Here is a 14,626-nt window from a genome sequence, read left to right on the forward strand (position 1 = left end):
GAACTAGAAACATTATTTAGGTTCTCTGGGGACAACTTTCTTCCCCATATCTTGCTCAGTCTAAGTCTCACTTTCATTAAAAGTTAGCTCAATTATTATTATTTTTTTTAGAGATCATCTCTTTCTCTTTTTTTAATCTATGAACTACCTGTTGAGGTGAAATCTGAGCCCAGAATGTAGAACAAGGCCTTCTTAGGCAATTAACCCCTGATATACCAGTATTACGCTCTCTTTCTCCCCTCCATCAAATAATTTTTTAGCATGAGATTTGTAATTTGTTTGCTTATTTTTGTTCTTTGGTTTTCTTCTGTGTGTGTTTCCTTGGCTGGTTTAGCTTGGTTTGCCTCATCCTCCTTAAAATAAGAGATTTGATTATATAATCTTTACATAGAATAGCCTGAGTTACTTTCAACATCAATAGCTTTCCTAAGAAATATTATGACCTGTCATTCCAAGATGATCATTCTAAGATAAACTGAATATTCAAAACAGTTAAATTCCCTACTTCCTATTAAAAATTATTTATTAACTTATTTATTTGGGTGTATTGGGTCCTAGTTGTGGCATGCAGTATTTTCTGGGGTGGCACACAGGTTTCTCTCTAGCTGTGGCGTAAAGACTCTAGAGAGCACAGGCTCAGTAGTAGCTCTGTAGCATGTGGGATCTTACTTCCCCCATCAGGGATCAAACCTGTATCCCCTGCATTGAGAAGGCAGATTCTTAACCACTCGACCACCAGGGAAGTACCTCCCATTTCTGTTTTTAAGAGAAAATTTAATTTGATCTTCTAACAAAATCTTGTTTGAAAAATAAAATCTAATCTTTAACAGGGTATCCTTTCTTTAAGACATTCAATTAAAATGATGAAGTATTTAAACTACATAAAAATGAACTTTTGTATTGATTGTTGCTATTATTTAAAAATTTTCTCTTCAGTAGATACAAATTAATCCTCATTTAAATCTTAGTCATAACACAATAAGTTGATTAGTAATTGGGATTAGAGGGCAGTAGCAACTGAATTATATAATGCAATAACTTAGTCTGGTTCAGGAAAGCATTTACTCCCTATATTTCTTCATTAATTCCCTCATGGCTTGAATTAAGGCCTCAGTGCTATATTAGAAATGATATACTTAAGGAATTATATGCACTTCTCTGCAAATGAAGACCACAATGAAGTATTACCTCACATGGTCAGAATGACCATCATAAAAAACTACAAACAATAAATGCTGAAGAAGGTATGGAGAAGAGTGAACCCTCTTACACTGTTGGTGGGCATGTAAATTGATACAGCCACTGTAGGGAACAGTATGGAGATTTCTTTAAAATCTAGGAATACTGCCATATGACCCAGCAATCCCACTGCTGGGCATATACTGAAAACCATAATTGAAAAAGACACCATACCCAATGTTCATTGCAACACTATTTACAGTAGCCAGGACATGGAAGCAACCTAGATACCCATCGATAGATGAATGGATAAAGAAGTTGTGATACATGTACACAATGGAATACTACTCAGCCATAAAGATGAATGAATTTGAGTCAGTTCCAGTAAGGTGGATAAGCCTAGAGTGAAGAAAGTCAGAAAGAGAAAAACATCATATATTAATGCAGGTATATGGAATCTGGAAAAATGATATTGATGAACTTGTTTGCAGGGCAGAAATAGAAGACTCAGACATAAAGAACAGACTTATGGACATGGCAACGGAAGGAGAAAAAATGCAACTGCTCAGTCGTGCTTGACTCTTTGTGGCCCCATGGACTAGAGCCCATCAGGCTTCTCTGTCCATGGAATTTCCCAGGCAAGAATATTGGAGCGGGTTGCCATATCCTACTCCAGGAGACCTTCCTGACTCAGGGATCAAACCCGTGTCTCTTACGTCTCCTGCACTGGCAGGCAAGTTCTTTACCACTAGTGCTACCTGGTTCTGTAACAAAGGTCTCAGGGGACAGAGAGGATGGGATGAACTGAGAGAGTAGCATTGAAATATGTACATCACCATGTGTAAAATAGATAGCTAGTGGAAACGTGCTGTACAGCGCGGGGAGCTCAGCCTTGTGTTCTGTGACAACCTAGAGGGGTTGGATGGGATGGGAGGTGGGAGGGAAGTTCAACAGGGAGGGGATTTGTGTATACCCTGTGTGTATACCCTATGGTCAATTCATGTTGAGGTATGGCAGAAACCAACACATCATTGTGAAGCAACTATCCTCCCAATACAAATAAAAACATTTTTAAAATGTAGAAAGAAAACTTATGCATTTCTCATAGTGTTAAAATAAATATATCATACAAAAGCAATATCATACTTATTATTTATTAGTCCTGACACATAATCAGATAAATTTAAACATGGTACTTTTGGCCCTCTAAACTTCTAAGATATAAAATTTGAAATTACTCCCATTAAGAAAATCAAAATGTTTGGGGAATCATTATTTTCTCTCTTCTTACCTAAGCTTTAATATTAGTTTCTTACTGGCCAGTGACTGAAATAGACTGTAGTGTAGCAAACTCCATTTTGGCCAGTGGGTGAAATTGATTAGGAAAAGAATATTGCAAATTCCACACTGGAAACCCACTTAAGGGGTGTCATGGTGATAAATGCTAAAGCTTAAAACCTTCAGGATTTCCCTTGGGTCTCAACAACTTACTCAAAATTCTGAGAATTTAGTTGAGCAAAGCAAAATATTTTTAATCTGTGATAAGTTTTACATTCTGTCAGAAATGGTCCCTTGTTATTGTGTTGTTTTTTTTTTTTTTTTTACTTGTCAGTGGTTCTGTACATTCCAGCTTTCCATTAACATGAAGTTAGTCTTTTCCTCAGTCATAATGTATGGGCTGTTTCTCTTAGACTGTCTCAGTTTACTTACTTCCATAAGGAGTAATAATGAAACAACAAATAAAACAGAAAAGCAAAATCCCCATTGTTCTTTCTATTTATTATATATCATCAAAATAGCATTGATTATCTGATTATTATTTCACTAAAGAGTATTATTATTGATATTAAAATATATGATCTTTTCTAAAGTATTTTGAAATTTTGTTTAGCTCTGTGCTATAAGAATTGTAAGATTTTTTAATTTTAGCTACAGAAACTAGATTTATTAGAATTACCTACAAAGCAACCAGGTACTAAGAATTTGAATACAGGCAAACTGATAAATAACTTACTTTAAGTTAGTGTCTGTAAGTAGTATAGCTAAAGATCAAAATTTGCAGGCCTTGGGACAAGATAATGTATGAATTTATAACTTTCATGTGTTTGGAATTTCTGACTAAGCAGAAAACAGGAATAGCACATCTTTCTCACATTTCTTCTCTGAGAAACAATACTGAGTATCAACTTATAATATCATCCATGTAATCAATGACCAAGAAATTAGTATAGTTTTTTACATGCTTGGATTTGCCTATAACATTATGCTAAACAAATTTAGTAGTGATATGATATCTATTATTTTATAGGATTTTTGCCTCAGGAAAACAAGAAAAATAACCTAGATACCTCAAAGTCTTTCATTAATCTTCACGTAAGTAGCTTAAAGATGTTTGTAGATTTGGATACTTAAAAAAGATGACTAATGAACTCCCAGAGATGTCTGTGGCTTGATTCAAGGCAGCTATGAGTATAATGCTTTAAACGGCAAAGGAAATTTACAAACATAATAAACGTTAAGGACCTTACAATAAGGAGAGTGGCCTGGATTCTTCAGGTAGGCCCAGTCTAATTTGATGAGCCCTTGAAAGCATCTGGGAAAGACGAAAATCAGTGAAATGAAGCAGAAGTCTGGTGAGATGCAGTAGGCAGGAAGGTCAAGGAGATGGGTTCTAAATGCTGTTGCTTGTTCCAAGATGGACAGGGCTGCAGACAGGGACTAGGGACTCCTCTGGACGTAGTCAGTCCCTAGCTGATAGCCAGAAAGAAAATGAGGATGTGTTTTTGACTTCAAGGAGCTGAGTGTCGTCCACAGTGTGAACTAATTGAAAGTATATTCTTCTCTAGATCATAAAGAAAGAAATGTAGCCAACTAACTCTTGATTTTGGTCTTGTGAGAAACAGCAAAGGAAACAGCTGAGTCTCACTGTGCTAGGACTTTGAGCCCACAAAAACTGAGATAATAGATGGGTATCTTTTTAAGCCTCTAAGTTTGTGACAACTTTTTATGACAGCAATAGAATACTATGCAGGCATAGAAATATTTTAAGTATTTTATGTGAGGTGTTATAAAGGGCTAAAGGCTTCCCTGGTGGCTCAGATGGTAAAGTGTCTGCCTACAATGCGGGAGACTTGGGTTTGATCCCTGGGTTGGGAAGATCCTCTGGAGAAGAAAATGGCAACCCACTTCAATACTCTTGCCTGGAAAATCCCATGGATGGAGAAGCCTGGTAGGCAGCAGTCCATGGGGTCGCAAAGAGTCAGATATGACTGAGTGACTTCACTTTTACTATAAGCATTAACTATAAAGAGCTTCCCTGGTTGCTCAGTGGTAAAGAATCCACCTATCAAAGCAGGAGATATGGGTTCAATCCCTGGGTTGGGAAGATCTCCTGGGGAAGGAAATGCCAACCTGCTCCAGTATTCTTGCCTGGGAATTCCAATGGTCAGAAGAGTCTGCTGGGCTACAGTCCACGGGGTCACAAAAGAGTTGAACCTGACTTAGTGACTAAACAACAACAATATTAACTATAAAATTACTGATACCATAAATAAATCAAATGGAACATAGGGTGTTCTTTTTTATTCAGTTTTATAATGTGTTCGATTCTGGTGTACAGCAAAGTGATTCAGTTATTTAAAAGCATTATAGGATATTGAATATAGTTCCCTATGCTACACAGTAGGACCTCATTTGTCTGTTTTATACGTAAGTAGTTTATATCTGCTAATCCCAAACTCAAAATTTATCCTCCCCTTTCCCCTTTGGTAACCATAAATATGTTTTCTAGGTCTGAGAGTGTTTCTGTCTTGTAAATCAGTTCATTTGTATGATATTTCAGATTTCACATATAAGTGGAATACGGTAATTGTCTCTGTCTTTCTAACTTAGAACGACAAACCCTAGGTCCGTCCATGTTGCTGCAATTGGCACTGCTTCATTCTTTTTATGGACTTCCCTGGTGGCTCAGACAGAAAGAATCTGCCTGTAATGCAGGAGACCTGGGTTCAGTTCCTGAGTTGAGAGGATCCATTGGAGGAGGGCATGGCAACCCACTCCAGTGTTCTTGCCTGGAAAATCTCACAGATGGAGGAGCCTTGAGGGCTACAGTCCATGGGGTCACAAAGAGTCAGACACTACTGAGAAACTAAGCATGCACACATTCTTTTTATGATTGAGTAGTATTCCATTGTGTGTGTGTGTGTGTGTGTGTGCATGTGTGTGTATGCGTGTGTGTGTGCATTGTTTATCCTAGCCATGTCTCAATAGTTTGATTCCTTCTTCCCAGGGCTACTGTTATCACTCAAGAAGAATTTATCCATTCATCTGTCAATGGACATTTAGATTGCTTCTATGCCTTGGCAAGAAGCAAGCCCAGTGTATTCTTAATGTGCATTGGAAAAGTTAGTTGAAAATAACTCATAAAAGTAAAACACTAACAGAAAATGCAACAGATTTATTTTAATGTAGTGTTTAGCTCTATTCCCTTAGATATGTATTATTTAATGAATACATCTCAAATATTTTTTGTTTACATTACTATTTGAGCAATGTGGTCACAAATGTGCAAAGGCTGAAAAGTGAGAAAATCCACGAATACATGTAAAAACCAAAATATATGTCCTATATAATAATGAGGCAGAAATTCTATATATTTTTCAAATTTCTGACTTGTTCCATTTTAAAACAAAATTTCTTGGTGTATTTAATTCTCACATAAATCATTTTTTCTTGGAACTCATTCTATGCATGTTCCTAAAGTCTTTAGCATTTGATATGGATGGCGTTCAGAGTATAATGCACTGTTTATCCCAGCCATGTCTCAATAGTTTGAGTCCTCCTTCCCGAGGCTGCTGTTATCACTCAAGAATAGAATTTCTTTCTTCAGAAGCAAAAGAAACAAAGTTCAATTTGAAGAGTACAGGTATGAAAATCCCTTCCATGAAAAATCTATACAGGAAGTCTCTTTTAAAAAGGGCTGGGCAAAATTATGAAATCAAACATTGGTGTAAGTTCCTAGTTCATTCATTTTCCTTCAGTGTAGTAAAAGTGAAAGTTGCTCAGACGTGTCTGACTCTTTGTGATCCCGTGGACTATACAGTCCATGGAATTCTTTAGGCCAGAATACTGGAGTGGGTAGCCTTTCCCGTCTCCATGGGACCTTCCCACCCAGGAATTGAACCCAGGTCTCTTGCATTGCAGGCAGAATCTTTACCAGCTGAGCCACAAGGGAAGCCCCCAAAAGTCCTTATACTAAGATCACAAATATATATACCATCATCCTGTCCAACTGAGAGGTTTCTTTCTCACTGACGTGATTCACTGGTTGTAAATATTTTTAAATATGTTTATATAGTGTCCTAAAGTCAGAAATATTCTTCTAAATACAGGATAGTTATTCAAATTGTGAATTTATGTTGAATAACGTAACACATAAGTGCTTAATTTTGCTTCTTTTCTAATATAAGCATTTTGGGATATATATTTTCTTAATATATTGTTTTACCTGTGTCCCATAAATTTTTATATGAAGTGTTTAACTTATTTATTTTTAAAATTTTTTTAGTATAAATTTATTTGTTTTAATTGGAGGCTAATTACTTTACAATATTGTAGTGGTTTTGCCATACATTCACATGGATCCACCCCGGGTGTACATATGTTCCCCATCCTGAATCCCCCTCCCAGCTCCCACCCCATGCCATCCCTCTGGGTCATCCCAGTGCACCAGCCCTGAGCACCCTGTCTCATGCATCGAACCTGTACTGGCGATCCATTTCACATATGATAATATACATGTTTCAATGCCATTCTCATATTTTAAAGTTCAGATTAATCTCTGTTACAACTTTTTCTTTGGCCCATATGTTCTTTTTTTTTTTTTAATTCATTTTCTAATTGGAGGAAAATTGCTCTACAATGTTGTGTTGGTTCTTTGGCCCGTATGTTCCTAGTTTCTAGTTTTCTGGCTGTGTCATTAAATAATTTTTCAAAAATGTTGCTGTTTACCTGATAGAGTATCCTATATGTTATCTACTGTTGGAAATGTGTTCTTGTTTGCTTTACTGCCTGTAATGTGGTAAATTTTTGGAAATGTTGTGTGTACTTGAGAAAAGCAAGTATGCATTTTCTACCTAATTGTTGAAGGAGAAGACTGTACATGTTAATTTGGTTATAATCATTAATTACATTATTTACACTTTATATAATGGCACCCCACTCCAGTACTCCTGCCTGGAAAATCCCATGGATGGAGGAGCCTGGAAGGCTGCAGTCCATGGGGTCGCTGAGGTCGGACACAACTGAGCAACTTCACTTTCACTTTTCACTTTCACTTTTCACTTTCATGCATTGGAGAAGGAAATGGCAACCCACTCCAGTGTTCTTGCCTGGAGAATCCCAGGGATGGCGGAGCCTGGTGGGCTGCTGTCTATTGGGTCAAACAGAGTCAGACACGACTGAAGTGATTTAGCAGCAGTAGCAGCAGCAGCAATATTATATGTTTGAAGTGTATTATTTTAAAAAGAAATGAGTATTAAATTACTCAATTATATTATTGTTTTGTCAATAGCTTTTGTAAATATGTCACTTTTTGATTCATATAATTTGAGTTGATAATATAAGCTTTATACCAGTTAGAATTTCACTGGATATTTGATTCTCTCTAATCTGAATAAAAGTTTTGGCCATAAAGTTAATCTGATTAACTTAAATATTAATTATTAACTTAATTATTAATAAGATTAACATTAGTTGACAAAATTATTATTATTAAAGATTAATAGCTTCTTTTAATTTTATGTATTTTCCATATATATACTCTCAAATTCTTTTGTTTGAGTCCTTATGTCTACACATGTGTCCTGAAAAATTGGTTCAACAGGATGTTTATGTATGTATGTATGTATGTATCTGCCTACATATCTATCATTTCTAAGAAACTGACTCATAATTGTGAAGGCTAAGCAAACCCACCTTATATGCAGAGTACGTGAGAAACACTGGGCTGGAAGAAGCACAAGCTGGAATCAAGATTGCAGGGAGAAATATCAATAACCTGCAGATGACACCACCCTTATGGCAGAAAGTGAAGAGGAACTCTAAAGCCTCTTGATGAAATTGAAAGTGGAGAGTGAAAAAGTTGGCTTAAAGCTAAACATTCAGACAATGAAGATCATGGCATCCGGTCCCATCACTTCATGGGAAATAGATGTGGAAACAGGGGAAGCAGTGTCAGACTTTATTTTTGGGGGCTCCAAAATCACTGCAGATGGTGACTGCAGCCATGAAATTAAATGACGCTTACTCCTTGGAAGAAAAGTTATGACCAACCTAGATAGTATGTTCAAAAGCAGAGACATTACTTTGCCAACTAAGGTCCATCTAGTCAAGGCTATGGTTTTTCCAGTGGTCATGTATGGATGTGAGAGTTGGACTGTGAAGAAAGCTGAGGACTGAAGAATTGATGCTTTTGAACTGCGGTGTTGGAGAAGACTCTTGAGAGTCCCTTGGACTGCAAGGAGATCTAACCCGTCCATTCTGAAGGAGATCAGCCCTGGGATTTCTTCAGAGGGAATGATGCTAAAGCTGAAACTCCAGTGCTTTGGCCACCTCATGTGAAGAGTTGACTCATTGGAAAAGACTGTGATGCTGGGAGGGATTGGGGCCAGGAGGAGAAGGGGATGACCGAAGATGAGATGGCTGGATGGCATCACTGATTTGATGGACGTGAGTCTGAGTGAACTCCAGGAGTTGGTGATGGACAGGGAGGCCTGGCATGCTGTGATTCATGGGGTTGCAAAGAGTAGGACACGACTGAGTGACTGAATTGAACTGAAGCAATCCCATATTAAGGAGGGTAATTTTCTTTAATCAGTTCACCAGTTTAGATGCTGAATCTCTCATCCAAAACAGATCCCTAACACATACACTCAGGATAATATTAACCAAATATCTGAGTACCCTGTGGTCCAGCCATGATGACAAAAGTAACCATCAAAGTGTGTCTCATAAGTGGCATACAAATGACTTTTTTATCCAAGTCAATCAAATTAGTCAACTTATATTTATTTTTAAATATTTTAATATTTAAATTTATATTGATATATTTGGAATATTTGTGTCATTCTCTCTTGTGTTGTCTCTGCCATAATTTTGTTATTTGTGCATGGCTGCTAAGTCGCTTCAGTCATCTGACTCTTTGCAACCTCATGGACTATAGCCTTTCAGGCTCCTCTGTCTATGGGATTCTCCAGGCAAGAATACTGCAGTGGGTTCCCATGCCCTCCTCCAAGGGATCTTCCTGGCACAGGGATCAAACCCACGTTTCTTATATCTCCTACACAAGCAGACAGCTTCTTTTCCACTAGATGTATCTGGGAAGCCCCTTGCTATATGTACTTCTCTTTAATTTCATCTCATCTTTTTTTTTTTTAAATTTATTTATTTATTTTTATTTATTTTTTTTTTAAATTTTAAAATCTTTAATTCTTACATGCATTCCCAAACATGAACCCCCTCCCACCTCCCTCCCCATAACATCTTTCTGGGTCATCCCCATGCACCATTTCATCTCATCTTTTGTATTGATTAATTTTTTAAAAATTTTCTTTCTATATCTTATTACTGATCTGAAAGTTAAATATTCTGTCTTTAAAAAATTAACCTAAGAATGCTATGCTGTGCTGTGCTAGGTTAATTCAATCATGTACGACTCTTTGCAACTCTGTGGACTGTAAATTGCCAGGCTCTTCTGTCCATGGGATTCTCCAGGCAAGAATACTGGAATGGGTTGCCGTGCCCTCCTCAAGGGATCTTCTTGACCCAAGGATCCGAACCTGCAGCTCCTGCATTTCAGGCAGGTTCTTTATCGCTGAGCCACCAGGGAAGACCAACCTAATAATACTTATATTGAAATTAATTCATATACCTTTTTTTTTCATTATAAAGTACACAGAATAATAGAAATAGCTGTTTTCATCCATATTTTCCAGATAAAGACACAGGTTGAAAGACTTTCCCTGGCCTGCATACAATTTATAAATGATAAAGTTAGGGTCTGAGGTCATGGTCCCAGTTTTAAAGAGCTTAAGTATTTTTTCCTTTGCTTATGTGTGTGTTTATTTTGTTTGTGTGTTTTACTTCCCTGACATTACACTTGAATTGTACTTTTAAGATTGATGCTGAAAACAATTTCTACATCATCTACTTCACAGTTTGGTATAGCAATTAGATAATGTGAAACAACAAAAAGTGTGCAAAATTTTATATATATATATATATATATATATATATATATAATATCCTGTATTGTTACTCAGATTATCATTGTTGCATATCTCATGATTATTATTGCAAAAATTCTAAATTCAGTTGTTCTGTATTTGAATTTAGTAAGGAAGATGGCTTATGTATACTCCTTTGAGGATGTCCGAGGATGTCCCAGTGGTAGTTCTAACTGAAATAAAGCACTCATCCAGCTATAACAGGAGAGAGTTTTCTAATACTGCACACATACCAGTGGTGTACTCACTGAATTGTAGCCATCAAAAACACATGTTCAAAAAAATGACTTTCTTTGCCTTTATTCTTTGTTAGAACCAACCCTCATAAGGGCCTGGGCTTATTTGCACATAATTCGTTTGCTTGACCCAAATGATAAAGTCTAAATGTAATTGCAGTATCAGCCTAAATTACCCCATACTGTTGTGGTGACTCACATGTGCTGTATGATACACAGTTAATAAGAACAAAGCAATACTGAATTCAAATGTTTGCCAAAGAAGTGAACACATGGGGCAGAATTTGGATCTGGATTCACAGAGAACACTCATTAAAACCATTAAATGTTTTGCACGAGTCAGGAATTTGGTACCAGGCCTGTGGTATCCATGTTACTATGGCAATAACTATTATCACAAGAGCTAATGCATTTCTAACCTATAGTGTTCAATAACACTCATTTACCTCAAAGAGTTGCAATAAAATTTATTAATTTTTGTAAAGCACTGTCAGTTTTAAAGTGCAGTGTAATATCTAAGTGTTAATATATATTTTCTCAGTGTAACAAAAAAATTATTTTGTGACAACATTTTACATACCCCACAGAATCATTTAAAACTCAATATCTTTGATACTTCTGCTTTTTTGGCTTTCCTTTTAAGTAAGCATCTTCAAAAGAAGAGCTCTGCAGTTTCTGGTCCTTTACTTATTTCAACTTTGCTTTCAATACTTTTTTATCCCCAGCTTTTCTTTATCAGGAAAAAAATGAGAATATTCTTTTGAAAAGTATGGAGGCTTAGTCCACTTTTAAGAGCAATATTTATAAGATGTAGCACTTTTCATAAAACATTACAGTTTTGATTTAATATATAAGTGCAGTTCTTTATCCTAGAAAAAGCAAATTCTCTTTATAAATTACTGATGACACTGGTAAGTCACATATTAAAGAACAATGTGTTTGAAACTTAAATGAAATCTCACTTTGCTGCCTGACAGGAATTAATGTAAAGTATATTAAATTGTTACAGAGTCTAGCATTTAGTTAAGCTCTGTAAGATTTAATATACTTAAATTTATATTTGATACCTGGGTACAGTTAACTTTTGAACTTATGTTTATGGATTAGCTAAATTAGCAATGATCTCAGAAATTTTCCTCTTTGTCTGTTGCTAAGCATCAAAGATATCAGCACTGGTTTCCAAATTTCTGGCCAGGAATTCAGAATAAATGTCTGGAGTAGTTTATGGTAGACCAAGATATTGTTACTGCTCAGTTGCTCAGTCATGTCCTACTCTTTGTGACCCCATGGACTGCAGCACACCGGGCTTCCCTGTCCTTCACCAACTCCCAGAGTTTGCTCAAACTCATGTCCGTTGCGTCGGTAATGCCATCCAACCATTTCCTGTTCTGTCGTCCCCGTTTCCTCTTGCCTTCATTCTTCCCCAGAATCTGCATTTTTTCTAATGAGTCAGCTTATTCCAAGATATTAGGAATCCAAGATATTAGACCAAGGTATTAGGGAATCCTAAAAGACCTACAGATGTGAATAAGAATATCTTGGTTATTAACAATAGCTCTCTGTCTAGCCAACATAATGCTTTTAGAGAAGTCACTGTTTCCACAACTGTACAATAAAGTTTACCTTAGAAAGATATTCATTTTAGCTTTAAATTCAAGGGATTCTGCTCATGGTATGAAGGAGAACAGTGGGGATATCCAGAGATTTAAAGCTAGAGGATAGGAAAGGAAATTTAAGTTCAAAGTAACATTCACACTTGAGCATGTGACCTAGCCACTATATAATCTCCAAGTGCTGCTGGCAAAGTCTTAGCATTTGTGCATTAAACTAGGAATGTTACTGCTGTAGATGTTCTAGATCTCCTGGGATACAAGACTAAGAAGCTAAGACTTATTTTAGTGGAACAATAACAAGTTGGAAGGTTGGAAGTGGTTGGCAGATTTGAAGTGTGAACTGGATGATCTGACTACTCTGCAACTCATTTTGCAAGCTCTAAATTTATGTTTGGAAATGAATCATTAATAATTGCTGACTTTATTAGCAAGTTCATATTTGGTCTGCTTACTTTATATCTAAGAATGTAACTATATGGTATATTTATGGAATAAAGTACTTTATTCTTTATTGTAGATATATGTATATAAGTATATGAGTGTCTCTCTCTTTATATACATCTATCTATCTATATAAAACAGGCCACAATATAATTATGTATTAAACAAAATCTCACTGATATGCCACATATTAATAGTAAATCATGTACTTGTAGATGAGTTTATAGTTGGCTCAGCTTACCAATCAGCTAATCTATGCTTGATCTATTCTCACTTTTGTGCAGGTGGGCTGGAGGTCACCAGACCGAGCTGGGCTCAACTAATGGGGCTTCTGCTCCACATGTCTCTCATCCCTATTCTTTAAGCCAACCATTGGGCTAGTCTGTGCATGTTCTTCTCATTGAATTGGCAGAGAATGTGGTATTTAATGGACTTCCCTGGTAGTTCAGAGGGTAAAGAATCTGCCTGCGATGTGGGAAACCTGGGTTGGATCCCTGATTTGGGAAGATACTCTGGAGGAGGGCATGACAACCAACTCCAGTATGCTTGCTTGGAGAATCCCCATGGACAGAGGAACCAGATGGGCTACAGTCCATGGGGTCACAAATAGTTGAACATGACTGAGCAACTAAGCACAGACATAGGTCATCAAAGTTGTTCATTTTTTCAAGGTTGGCTTGACTAGTCTTCATCTTGTGTTTCTCAGTATAAACTTAGAAATCAGCTTGTTCATATCCAAAAGTCTCATGCCTGGATTTATTTAAATTTTATTGACTCTATATATGGATATTGAGATAGTCAATAGTATATTTTCCCCTTATGTCTTTATTAATTTCTGTAAGTAATACTTAGTAGTTTTAGGATATTGAATACTTATTCAATATTTCTAATATTTTAATAGTGTATACAACTGATTTCTCTATTTTGGAACTAATTTTTAGAGTGTACATTCTTTTTCATTTTTTTGCAAACAAATATATCTTCTAGTAGTTACCTTTTAATTTATTTTTCTCCATTTATTTTATCTTTTATTTTTCCCTCCCACTTTTAGTTTCCTATTTTACATTGGCTAGGGTTTCTATTGTAATTATTAGTGAAGTCGCTTAGTTGTGTCCAACTCTTTGTGACCCCATGAACTGTAGCCTACCAGGTTCCTCTGTCCATGGGATTTTCCAGGCAAGAATCCTGGAGTGGGTTGCCATTTCCTTCTCCAGGAGATCTTCCCAACCCAGGGATTGAACCCAGATCTCCCTCATAGTAGGCAGACGCTTTACCATCTGAGCCACCAAGGAAGTCCATTGTAATTATTAGTAGAAGTATAAATAGCAGATTCCATTCTCTTATTTCAAGTCTCTTGATGAAAAGATTCAATTAGTGAAAATTAAATATATGTTTCTGGTATATTTTTTTGAAATTTTTATTATAACTACGTAACTATAAGATACATATAGTAGAGTGTACAAATATTAGTGAAAATTTTATAAAGTGAACATTTGTACAGCAACCTCATCATTCAGGATATAGCTAAACTCCCAAAACTTCCTTCATGCTACTTTTCAATCTTTATATCTCCTTAAATGGAAGAATTTTTTTTTTAGTTTTATCATAAAGTATTTATTTTTAGCTTTATTAACATTTACATATGTAAAATCATCCACTAAATATTCATTTAATGGGCTGGTTTCCTTAATAGTCCTTAATATTATATCTGTCTGAGTGACACTTGTTAGTGCATAACTCATATTTTATTCTCTTCCACCTTAGTATTGATTTGAAACTATACTAAGATGAAAGATTTATATAATATGAATAGATCATATTTTATCCATTCCACTGCTGATTGTAATGGTCATTTAGATTGTTTTCTGTTTGA

Source organism: Ovis aries, chromosome 2 (assembly GCF_016772045.2).
Source record: "Ovis aries strain OAR_USU_Benz2616 breed Rambouillet chromosome 2, ARS-UI_Ramb_v3.0, whole genome shotgun sequence".
NCBI classification, from domain to species: Eukaryota; Metazoa; Chordata; class Mammalia; order Artiodactyla; family Bovidae; genus Ovis; species Ovis aries.